Source organism: Oculina patagonica, chromosome 1 (genome assembly GCF_052425735.1).
Source record: "Oculina patagonica isolate OP01 chromosome 1, crgOcupat, whole genome shotgun sequence".
Lineage (NCBI taxonomy): Eukaryota > Metazoa > Cnidaria > Anthozoa > Scleractinia > Oculinidae > Oculina > Oculina patagonica.
The window spans coordinates 40,258,366-40,271,727 of NC_135758.1; the positions used below are offsets into that span (position 1 = coordinate 40,258,366).

The 13,362-nt window shown below is 38.0% G+C and overlaps 1 long non-coding RNA gene across 1 annotated transcript; it reads right to left on the minus strand.

Moving 5' to 3' along the window:
* Positions 1 to 4,339: 4,339 nt before the first annotated feature.
* On the minus strand, positions 4,340 to 7,179 carry LOC144631405 (uncharacterized). Its single transcript, XR_013566727.1, has 4 exons — positions 6,426 to 7,179; positions 6,135 to 6,204; positions 5,019 to 5,217; positions 4,340 to 4,587 (listed from the first exon to the last, which is right to left on the minus strand). It is a non-coding gene; the product is annotated as an uncharacterized LOC144631405 (long non-coding RNA).
* Positions 7,180 to 13,362: the final 6,183 nt, after the last annotated feature.

Genomic DNA, 13,362 nt, shown 5'->3' on the forward strand with positions numbered 1-13,362 from the left:
CTAACCAGAGGGCCATTCAGGCTAACCAAAGTGAACCTTCCACTCCAGTTAGCCTGAATAGCACTTAGGTTAGCCTGAATAATGCGCAGGTTAGCCTGTCTATGGTTAGCTCTCAATAATGGTAATGGGTTTTGCTTGTTTTGGTGAGTTTGTTTTGTTTTGCTCATTTTGGAAGTTTTGTTTCCTTGTTTTGGTTTTTAGTACATGCCCTCGCTTAGGGGTGTAAATTTTGGAATTTTCGTCTCAGCTAGGGTGTTCCGGGCAAAATTCAAATATTTTAAGCCATTAAGGTCTCGTTTAGGGTGTCATACAAAAAATTTACAAATTGGTCTCTTTCAAAATTTCCAACAAGCATCCCTGCCTAAAAAAAAGAAAAAAAAAACAAAAAAAAAGAAAACAAAAAAAAAAAAAAAAAAAGCATCCCTGCTTCTTTTATGTGGGAGTCCACCCCCTCAGACTCGCTCTTCGACCCAGATGCCTACAACAAATTTTTCTCATTTTTTGCCCAACCAACCATGCAACTCACTTTCACAGGAGAGAGGGCGTTGGGAAATGAAACATTTCACTTAAACAGAACTCAAATCAAATCAACAGTAATATTATCGCCATGTAAATAATTTATTTGGTAATCATTAATTATTGATTTAGAAAGTAACAAACTAAGGTGACAGCAGGTTGTTGTTAATTGAACAAAGTTACAGTACAGTACTGGATGTGTAATACCAGCAAAAAGTTCTCCTGACTTATCCAAACCAATTCAATTCACATGGACTTCTTGAGTTTAATAATCAAAAAAGCACTTTGTGTTAATTTCAACAAATTAAATAACACAGTATGGAAATAAGATAAGTACTGCAAAAAATAGCCTCTGCAAGAATAGTACATAACTGGCTGGGATCCACTGAGTAACACTGACCAAGGAGTAGTGAAAATAATTTATACAAAAGGTGGCAATGCCAAACTGAGCAACAGTTTGTCTGCTCATGGGCAACCATAAGTTCGCTACAGACACAAGTAAGTTTGTGAGAACTCAAAAACCCAGTTAACCTTGTAATATGAATCCAGCAAACCCTTACCCAAAAACCCAACCTCAATCCCATACAAATTTGCCCTTACTTGCAAACCCAAATGCCAGCTAACCCCTGCTCTGACCCAATCTCAAACCCTGATCCCAGAACCATTAACCCAAGCCCATCCCAAACCTTGATCCCTAATCCTTTCCCTGACCCAATCCCAAACCCTTCTCTCGAACCCTTGACCTGAGCCCATCAGTCCCAAATCCTTATCCCAGGTAGCCCTTGCCCCAGCCAAACCCCAATCCCTCGTCCTCACCCCAGCCCATCCCGAACCTTAATCCCAAACCCTTGACCCCAGCTTATACCACACCCCAATTCCTAGCCCTTGCCCCAGTCCATTGCAAACTCCAATCCCTAGCCCTTGCCCTTGCCCTAACCTCATCCATCCCAAACCCTAATCTCTAACCCTAACCCAATCCAACCCTTTTCACCCACACCACAAATCCCTAATAATTCAACCCAAATCCTGATCTTTTGAGTTCTCATTAACTTGCTTTAGTGTCTGTAACAAGCCTTAAGGCTTAACATAACGACGCACACACGTGCAAAGTTGACTGACTTCTCAAACAGAAAAGAGTAATATCATTAAAAGAGCTGAGCAACTTGTTACTGAATATCATGTAACATTACACAGGTCAGAAAAAACCTGCCATTTGTAAGAACTTCTAGCCAGACCATGCACCTCACTTTGCATTTATATTAGAAGGTAAAATCAAATTTTCTGTACAACTACATGTAAACAGTGCTTAATTTTCTTGTTTGATTTTTCATTTGGTAATAATTATAATTTTTTTATGAAATGACAGCGATCATCAGGTAGACTTGAATTTAAAACCAAACTTAAATCTCATGCAAAAGGTTTTTTAAATAATTATTTATATATATATTTTTTAATCCAAACTGCTTCAAACATATAGAGCTCTCCATGTGTTATTTAGTGCATTAGTTGCTGTTTTGGGTTATATGTTAATTAGGATTAGAGTAAGCTTTTTTTAAAGCAAAATAAAGTAGAGCTCATTATGTTCAGAGTGAATTTCAGTTTACTCTGAAAGTAGTTTTGACGAGTCTGAAAGTAGTTTTGACGAGTCTTGAAAAAACTTGATTTGCGATTTAAAATTCTATTCTGACCTCAAAATGAAGGTAATAAGTTATTTTTATCCAATTTTCCCACTAGCTTAAGAATATTTATTTATCATGTTATCTTTCTTTTCTGAAGACTGATCAAATCCCATAAAGACTTAATGGGCCTGAGCATCAAATGAAATTCCTAAACAATAGATTTTAAAAGTTATCCTAATTTTTAAAATAATAACTATCAACTGAAGTTATTATTTACGAGTTTAATTATAGCTTCCATAAGCTATAATTTTTTAATACATTGAAGCTATATATTTGAAATAACACCCTTCAATTAGCTATCATTAATCTTTAATGATAGCATAAAAGGTATTATTTCTAAAATAATGCTTTTCATTTTAAATAATAGCATTTCAAGCTATTTTTTTTTAAATAAATAGCTCTGTTGCTATTATTTGAAGTGTATAAAGGGCTTTTAGATCTTTTGATTAGAAATTTCATTTGATGCAAGACTTGAGTCTGTATGTGCCAGGAATTAAGTCCACTGAAAAAAAAGCATGATGCCTCCAGGGCTGTCACTAATTTTTCAAGTAGGTGGGGAAACGAAAAATGTAGCCGGGGGACAAGATTTTTCTAGTGTTGGCTGTTGATGGGGGCGGGTTGTAGGGTTTAGGAAACAACAAAATTGTTCCTAATATGAATTGGTTTTTATGCAATTTTTACACCACTGTAACCTACTACTTTCTCTTTCTCTACGAGGAAAATCTGTTTTTTCTTGGGAAGTTCTTGCCAAAATTGGGGTGCGTCTTATAGCCGAGTATTTCGCCCAACTAAATCTTATAGTCGTCATTTTATAGGAACTTGCAGTTAAAACAAGAAAAAAGAAAACTCTTAGTGTTTGTCATTGAACTGTAAATTATTTTACACCTCCAGAACAAGAAACAGAAAGTTTCAACGAAAAGTTTATTATCCGAGTTGACAAGTTTTGGTAACGACTCTTGGTATACATGTCAGCATTATGTTGAAACAGACAAAGAAAATCAGGCATACTCATATTAAACAAATCTTCCCCATCTTGGAAAGTTGATAAATGACTTTAGAAGACAAGGAAACACCAAAAAAGCCTGAGAATCGTTGAAAACCACTCGATAAACAAAGTGCGAACAGGGCGCGAAGCAGTATAGTACGAAGCGTGCTTGAGAACTTGGTAACCAAGCTTCAAACTCAGTGGTCACTGGAAACTACACATTTGCCAGGTTACTGAGCAGCCAAGATCGAAGCATAAACGATGGAAAAATGTTTACCTCGTGCTAATTTACGCCTTATATTAGCAGGAAATGTTACCTCTTTACCTGAAAATTGTACCAAGGAGTATGAGCAACATTCAAACATTCAAATTCTGTAAGGAGAACTGTCCTTAAATTGATGACTGCATCTTTTAAACTTCCAAACTCATGGTGCGTCTTACAACCGAGTGTTTTCGGAACATTTTCAGTTTGGAAACTTAGGATGACAAAGTTGCCAAGTTTGGGGTGCGTCTTATAACCGAGTGCGCCTTATAACCGAGAAAATACGGTAATAATAATTTCACTAATAAACTATTGTTTGTTTTTTAATTTACAATTTTGTCATTTGATGTATTTTTCACTTTCCAATGTTTTGGTTTTGTATCAGTCAAAGGCTATGTTTACACGGACACGGTTATCAATCGACACGGTTTCATGACCTCGAAACCGCATCGAAAACGACACGGTTTCGAAGTGTTTACACGGAGCCTATTTAACGATTTTCCGACTGTTTTCGAATGTGATTGTATAAGCAAGCGCTGCTCTCTATGCTTGTTTCACCATGTTTACCCTTCGCAAGCCAGCCAGTTCGTGCCAAAATACATGGCCGTTTTCAAATCGATGCGGTTTTGCCGTTTTTGACCGTTTACACGACAACGAAACCGTATCGTTTTGAAAACGCTCCACTTTTGACAGCGTTTTCAAAACGACCCGGTTACAGTAGTGGTCTCGATCGGTGCCGTGTAAACGAAAGGCGTAACCGCATCGCTTTCGATGCGGTTACAAATGAAACCGTGTCCGTGTAAACAGTGCCAAAGTAGCCGGGGCTCAAAGTCGTTGTAGCCGGGGGAAAATCCCCGGCCCCCGGCCCTTAGTGACAGCCCTGTGCCTCATCTCACATAAATGTAACCAATGGTAATATTTCAGCTACTGCATGGTAGTTTACTCTGAACTCGCTAAAGTCAAAATGATATGTCCTAGCATAAAAGTTATACCGATCATTTACTAAAATATAAAACTTAATCCCTACAGAGTACTTTTCAGTAAAGGTAGTCAGTCTTGATATCTTCAGGGACTTTACTTGACCAACATGACAATAGCGAGCCAGTAATGTCCTCTGTCAAGCATCAGTTGCCCATGGTCACCTGCTGGAAAAATGAAATACACTTTTAATTAAAGATCGTTAAACAAAATGAAGCATGTTCATCATTCTTATGCTTGCACTTGCATCACTGCTTATAGTACTGTATTTTCATCTTGCTTTAAAATAGTGAAAACCAGTGGCAGCCTATAGCAGAACCTCCTTTTTAGAGGTTAATTTATGAAAGAGAATATATAACTGGAGGTCAAAATATAATCGTCTTTCTGTTAAGCAACATTTTTCAAATCACAATTCTGTCTTAAAATAATACAGGTGGTGTTGAACTAATCGGTAGTCTTGCTACTTTCATCCATCTCAGTTTCCAGTTTCCTGCAAGTTATACATTGTAGCCGGCCTATTTATAAAGCATATTAATTATTTTGTAATGATAAACAAATTATGTGACACCAGCTGCAAATTAAGCCAATGATTCTTTACCTTTCTAGATGCATCCAGCCAATGCTCATATCATTTTGTTCATCATTTCCTTTCAGGTTGATCTGACGACTATAAGCGGTTGTGTCCAGTCATCTCTTGCAAAGACGGCATTGTGATCAACTTGGTGACAGGTACACACGTCCTATTGGATGGCATTCTGTAATAATAGCAGGCATCTTAGTCATTTCTTTATGTCAAACTAAACAAACAAAAAAAACAATGGAAATGTCAGTTTCATAAGACTCAACGTATATCTGTATGAGCTTGTATGATCTGAATAGAAATTATTTTAATTAATAAAATCAAAATGTCAGTTAACCTTGCAAGGTATATAATTTTATGTGCGCTTAATAGAGTGAATTCGTGTAACCCGTTTTTTATATGTTAATGAGTTGTATAATATTCTAATGTTTGTGTACAATAAAACAATACACGTTTGGTCAGAAAACCTCAAAGAAATCACTTTAATAGTTATACAGAAAATAAGTATAAACAGGACGTGTCTTTCTTTAGCACTTCAAGAATCAATAAATGATTCGGTCTGTTCAATCACGCAGGATTGTCATTTCACTTCCAGGAGGGAAAGAAATTGCCAAGAGTAATAGAACACGTGCACAGCTATTTTCCTGCCTCCTTTTTTCTAAACAAAAGTTTTTTCTGCTAAGCTCCCTTGTATTGATCGCGCAGAATTGTGTTACGCACGTTTTTTTTTCTCGCGGATTAATATTTTAATCGGAACAGATGTTTTGCCCGTCTTTTTGTTTTGTTGCTTTTTTCCTACTCCACATCAAAACTCGATGTCCGCTTTTCTGTTTTCCTGTACAGCTCAAATATTACACGGCGCATTTGCATATAAAAAACGGGTTACACGAATTCACTCTAATAAGACAATAACCTGTTACTGGCTATTACTCTAAAGAAACACTAAACCAGCAAAGGGTAATGATCAAGTAGGCAATGAGAATTGTTTTACATTTTTGATAATCACAACAAGTGATTTTCCTTTCCTTTCCCTCTCAGTATTTATTTAATTTCTAAACGAAAACATGTCTGGAAAATAAAAATGCCATTTTTGCAACAGATTCTTAACTTAAAACATAAAAAGAATCTACTTACCAGTATTATGCTTTTGGAGCAGCTTTCGTACATGGCTGTTGTAAAATCCAAACCATCACTCATCGACAGCCTGAATGCGAGAGCAAAAATGTTTGGTAAATACCATTATGTCCCAAGTTCATTTGTAGTGAGATCACCATTTTTGTTAATGTTAGTGGATCTTACTATAAAAGCTAGCGGGACATGCATGACTGATATTGACTGTCTGTATCTGGATCTGAGTGGATCTGAGTGTGTGTTTGCACTTAATACAATGTATGTTTCTGTTTGTTAAATGTATTGAGGACCAACCTTGAAGCTGCTTGTCCAGCTTGGGTCCATTCACTAAGTTAGATTGTGGATCCTTGTTACTTGGCTGATCTGTTGGGGGCCTGTCAAAGTGACTCCTGCTCTGCATGGATCAGAGGCTAAATCGTGTGGTTGGTTGGGTTGTTGGTTGTGTGTCATAGGTTGTCCATCGTGGCAAACTGGCAGGTACATGATGAAAAGAAACATTCTCAATGATTAGTTATGTTTTGGAAAGCCTTTTCTTATTTAATAAAAACACAGTCTTCTTTCATACATTCTCAAACACTCAATTTCATTTTTCTCTTCGTGTCTGCTGAACAGTTTTATGAAAGTTTATGCTTCACCTTAGCCTGTGTGTTTGCCGAGCGACATTAATTTTTGTAATAAAAAAATAATTGTTCAAACAATTGCCATTCTCATTCACCATTCCATGTTGAGTAAACAATCATGTCACATTTCATTTAAGATTTTTTTTCTTTTCCTTTACTCAACTTCTGCATGGGATGAGAGGTACATGGTCCTAACTGGCTGTTTGCTGACTGCAGGACTTGACTGAGGTATGAAATGCACGGTCTGTGGTTCTGGCTGGCCTGTTTGCTGACTCCAGGACTTGACTGCTATGTATGGCATGAGAGGTCTGTGGTCCTGGCTGGCCTGTTTGCTGACTGCAGGACTTGACTGCTATGTATGGCATGAGAGGTCTGTGGTCCTGGCTGGCCTGTTTGCTGACTGCAGGACGTGACTGCTATGTATGGGATGAGAGTAATGTCTATGCTTTTTTTGTTTTTGTTTGTCTGTGGTTCTGGCTGGCCTGGTTGCTGACTCCAGGACTTGACTGCTATGTATGGCATGAGAGGGCTGTGGTCCTGGCTGGCCTGTTTGCTAACTGCAGGACGTGACTGCTAGGTATGGGATGAGAGGTACATGGTCCTTGTTTTTCTGAGGTTTTTGGTCTGTGGTTCTGGCTGGCCTGGTTGCTGACTGCAGGACTTGACTGCTATATAGTTATTTTATACTTACCAGTTTTTGTACCAATACTTACCAATGATTTACTTGATTTGTACAGTTTACCAATTTGTACTTACCGCAATACTTACCAATAAACTGCAAGTGTGCCACCCAAACATCGGGGCGTGGAGCTGAAATAAAAATTTAACTTACCGGTACCATTTTTCAAAGGTCCTAAAATTGAAATCATTAGTACTTTTAACTTGTTTTGCATTGTTTAACAATGCCAATGTTACCTTAAATTTATATAGTTATTTTATACTTACCAGTTTTTTTACCAAAACTTACCAATAAACCGCAAGTTTGCCTCACAAACATCAGGGCGTGGAGCTGAAATAAAAATTTAACTTACCATTTCCTGAAATTAAAATCATTAGTATTTTTATCTTGTTTTGCATTGTTCAACAATGCCATTGTTACCTTTAATGAATTTGAGCTATTCTGCTTAAAAAAGACACAGAGACAGTTTTTTTCTGGTTTTATTGTTTCAAATATGTTACATGATTTCTGAATTAGTTTATTTAAGGGGGAGCGCATTCCTATGCAAAAAATTTTCACCCTAAGAAACCCAAAGTGTTTCTATGTCAGTAAATGTCGACATGCCGATGTGAACACTTTAGGTGCCCCGGATGGTACATGAGCATATAGTTACTGGCTTGCTAACGAGTTGTAGTCGCAACCAAGCCTTTGCACATTTAATAAGCAGCCAATTTTATTTGAAATCGAAAGCCGAACGTAAAGCCGAACGTAAAGCCGAATGTAAGCCGAACTGAACTCCGAAATCGAAATTCGAAAGTTAAATTGTTCCTAAGTTACTCCACGTACCTGATGCCAGGGTGTAGAACTTGCCCTACCTTATATGGGTTGCTGTTAGACACCAGTGCTCCTCCTCTCTGTGTTCCTAGCAGGCGATGAGTTGACTTTCAAACAATTTGGCTGGCAGTTAACAAACTGCCATGGGCAAGACAATTGGCTTAAAGTGTGAAGTGAGAACTAATCTAATATGGGCCATTGTTAAGGCTAACAAAACTGCCAGTGCTCCTGCTCTCCATGCTCCTCACAGGTGATGAGTTGATTTTGGCGAAAAATTTAGCCGACAGCTGAGAAACTGCCACAACAATACAATTTTGGCTTTAACCTTAAGACCTAAAGAAAAAAATGGCCCAAAATTTGGACAGACAGTTGCAAAACTGCCAAAATATGACATTAGACAATTGGCCTAAATGTTTTTGAAAATGACCTAAACTGAGGTGTGTGCATAGTCCCCTATATTCCCTCTAAACTGCTTATCAATCCAAGTGTTAAATCGCTTAAACTTGAGTCAAGCCAGTAAACTGCACAGGAGTAGCAAAAAAACTTCCTCCTCTCAGCTGAATGACTTAAAACCTCTAGTTATTTACAGTTATTTAGTTCATATCTGGTTGAACCTTTTGGGCCAAAATGGTTTTGTTGAAATTGTTTTGGTGAAAATAATTTGGTCGAAATAGTTTCACTTGATTGCAGTGCTTAAATCTCCTGTTATCAAGTGAAATGTCAAAAGAAAGTTTTTTGGCGCAACTAAGCGGGAGATGCAGTGCTGAAGATGTCTTGCCAAAAACTCCTTGTCATAGAGCCAGTGTTGCGTTGAAAAAAAGTCGAATCTTGGCCGAAAGTCGAAGAAAAGTCGAATCTTGTCCGAAAGCTGAAGAAAATTGAAGAAAAGTCGAATCTTGTCTGAAAGGTGAAGAAAATTGAAGAAAAGTCGAATCTTGTCCGAAAATAAACCTGAAAAGGAACCCAAGGGAGAAGCCTAAAGGGAGGAACCAACCACACCAGGGCCCATCTAGCTAATCTAACTACATTAAATTAAGCCGAATCAGAAGTCTTTGTTAGACTTCTGGCCGAAATTTGTTGGTAAAGGTTCATCCAGAGCTCTACCATATTAACTACAGATAAGCCCACCATCCCAACCCACAAGCAATTCACCAACCAACAGCATAAGTTCAATATATGCTTTAGAGAAGTCTTCCATCAGAATCTTCTTGCTGACTCTTTCCCAGTCTTCTCGCCTGAGTAAGTCATAAGTAGAAGATGGGAAGCGGAAAAGAGAAGAGCAATCTCTTCATCTTTCCCACTCCTCCATCCTCATCTCTTCTTACAGTGTCCCCATTTGAGTCAGACTGGTACTGGAGCCAGGTCTTGTCTTGTCTTGTATGGACAGAGCTGAGGATTCTTCAGGGATGGTGTACTACAGAACCTGGCAATCAACCTGGAGGTGCTCCTCAAGAACCAAAGAAAGCTGAAAAGAAAAATAAGACAGGATCTACTTCATGTCACATTATAAAGCTCTACTTAACCTGATTTTAAACCCCCTCTGAGTTGTGAACTCAAAATTTCAATTCTGTTTATTGGGTAGTAAACTTGTAACCAATGAGGAGAGAAACTGACCCAGTACCCCGGTATTTCACAGTTTGGGTGCAAAACACCCACACTGTGAAAGAGGTCTATTGTCAATTTTTGTAATTTTTGGTGTGAAACAAATTAGAGCCTTTATATAAAAAGAATAATTTAAAGGATCTTATTTGTTTCACACCAAAAATTACAAAAATTGACAATAGACCTCTTTAGCTTGGTTTGTTTGTTCTCCCATTGTAGGCCACGTGATGTTACCCTTGAGAATTATTTCTTTCAAATTCAAAAAAATTCACGTGGAAATGAATGAATAATTTCCAGATAGACAAAGGGACCGGACATCACATGATCTAAAAATGGGCAATTTACATACGTAGCTAAAGAGGTCTATTTCACGGTAAAGCCTGGTTTTCACTAGCGACGCAAGCACAAGCAGAATCACGCAAAAAAGGACAAATTTTGAGCCTTGTGCTTTTGCTTGCAGCAAGAGCACAAGCAGAAGCATCAAAATACAATGCGCTTGTAGCTTTTGCTTGTGTTGAAGCCGTTTTCACGGGGAAATAAGAGCGCTTATCCTTGTTCTTGCGCTTGTGCTTGCGTCGCTAGTGAAAACCAGGCTTAAGGATCTACCATCTACATCCTTACCTTGCGGAAATAGTTAGTGGAAAACCTGCATGAAGTCCCAGGCATGAAATCAATTTATTTCAGGAAAAATCACGTTCTTTGAAATATTCAGTGTAGAAAGTCTACATCAAATAAAATCAGAATAAAAAATTTTAGAACGATTTTAAAACTTAAATTTAGACTGTAAGGTAAGGGCTTCTTAGCACACTCGTCAAGCTAACTCCATTTAGACATTTTGAGCTTTTCAGGTATTATTTAGAAAACAAATATTCACAGAACCGTCACCCGGGTTCTCTTCGCAAACACTCAACAACGCACTGAATCCATCAAAAAGGAATTTTTTTTTACCTCGAGTTTGAAGAATGTCATTTGAAACAATCGAGAAACAAAAAAGAAATACCGGTAGTAATTCCGAACAGTTTAGGTCCTATTTCCAAGTTTAGAAAAAGAAGTGGTACATGTAATGAACTCAGAACGAGTACAATAATTATTTTTGCAAACCGCGACTGAACAAGTGAAAAATTTGTATTTGTTTTGGAATACCAAAAATAAAGCACAATTTAAAATGTTAATTTCGGGACCCTATTTACAACGCAATGTTTAGAGCATTAGTCAAATGTAACATCGTGGATGTTGCCAAAATTCAAACAAATAAAATTCGCTCACGCAAATAACTTTCTGAAACATAATGTAAACACGCGAAAAATAGAAATTTGACAGTAAATTAAGCTCCGATTTTGGTATAAATATCGTGCAGTTTTGAATAAAGTAGTTTGTTAAATAGAATACAGTAAGTAAAACCTTTAAGTTGTGGAATTCAGGCCGCATACAACTCAAATTAAAACCACTTCAAAAACATTCACGAACTCTGGTTACTCTGCTCGATCTGGATCGCGCGGCAAAAATCTGGTCGCCGCGCGCTCTCGCGGGAATTCTGTTTACCTCATTTCTTGAATTTTAAATACTTCGAAAAACTTTTTTTTCGCATAAAAATAATTTCAGTCAACTCTTATTGAGTTATATAAAGTGTACAAAAAGAATAACACTTACCGTTTCAAGTTTCGACCAGTGAACATGGTTTCTAAATAAAACCGGCATGGCGACAACGCACTTGTACGGCAACATTTTTGCAGAAGGTGCACGAACCAGTGTTTCAATTTTCTCCGGCTAATTCTGTAAACAAAGAATAAAACTTCAATAAGTCACTGAGAGGAACTAATTTTGGCTCAAGAGTTCGTAAAGAAACCGTTTTTCGTGAGCGAAATATGGCTTTTCTTCGGCAGGACGCCAAATCCGCGTGTACACGGAATGCACCCTGGCGTTTGAGAGTGCACAAGACCGCGCAAGCATTCAAAATGCCATATATTTAAAATATTACGAGACTTGTAACAAGAAGACACTCACATGTTTGCCTCAGTTCGCTCTTGAAACTTCGAAAAATGTTGCTGAAGTCGGTTAAATCTTTAAATAACTTGGCGAAATATAGAAAACTCCGAGCAGCTTTCGTAAAACCATCCGCGGGCTTGCATGTTAAAGCGTCTTGCGGGGAATGAAAATGTTTGAAAACTGCGCCTTTTCTCCGTTCATCACGTGATCAAAAACTCTTCGCTGATTGGCTTGCAAGGGTCCTTCTTTAACTACAGATCTGCTGGAGCAGTTGCTAAGGAATTTCTAAGATGGCTTTTGATGGCAAGCCATTTTTTGAGATCCATAAACACGTGAAATACGTTCATTAGCAAGTCGTTCAAACGTTGTGCAAACACGCGAAATTCTTTTGAGTGCAGAGGGATCAAAATCCGCCAATCAAAACTTAGGCGCTGACCTGTGTCTAAGGAATGCATCGACTGGGGCACACAACCAAATAGAGAGCGAAACAAATTGCGATCCGCGTGAAATTTGAAATGCGCTAACTTTCAGCTATAAACAACGCGTTAAAAAATAACAAATAAAGTCTTCATTCAGTTGATCGAGAATCGATGGCGCCGACAGTTAAAACAAGAAAAAAGAAAACTGTGAAAAGAAGAGTCAGCAAGAGGAGGCATCAAAGTTATAAATATTTTATTTCAAAGCTGCTAAAGCTGATTCATTCAGACTCTAGTATCTCCAGCAAGGCCATGAGCTTTATGAATTCCCTTATCAACGACATCTTCGAACGCATTGCCAACGAATCTTCTCGCCTGGCAAAATATGCCAAGAGGAAAACGTTAGGTTTCCGTGATATCGAGAGCGCAGTCAAGTTACTCCTTCCAGGTGAACTGGCAACTCACGCTATCAGTGAAGGAACCAAGGTCGTGACCAGGTTCAAAAGTAGTACCTGAATATTGTGATGATATTTTCCATTTAAACTGGACAACACAACTTAGAGGAAATTAACTCCGAGTAACCCGCTTCGCTTACCGGAGGGCAGAAATCCGTCACTAATTTTTGGATACCGGGAATCTTCGGCCTTTAGAATTCAGACAGACCAAGGACTCTCGCACAGAACTGATCTTTAACGCTGTTTAATCTGCTATCTCGTAAATCGGATTACAACTTAACTTTCGATGTAAATCAACTCACAATCTCAAGTTCACTCTACTTATACTTTATCGAATACAAGATTGCATCATGCAAGGTACAATTACACTTTTTCTTTTTTTTTTTTTCCGGCCCAGCCTGAATGTTCTTATTTTCCTGCCAATGTTTGGCTGAAAATATTCTTGTGAATATTCTTAAATTATAAGTTTTGTTTATGCCTTTTGTGCCGTATACGTATACATGTATTTCACTGCCCCTTAATAGGATGAAAACTCTGGGGAGGGTCTCCAAGCCCCCCCCCCCCCCCAACCCCTTGTACGATGGCGGGAGTACAGAATGATGGTGATGGTCTTAATCGAAAATGGTTCGAAATATCGGAGGTTTGAGTTAGCGAGTGTAA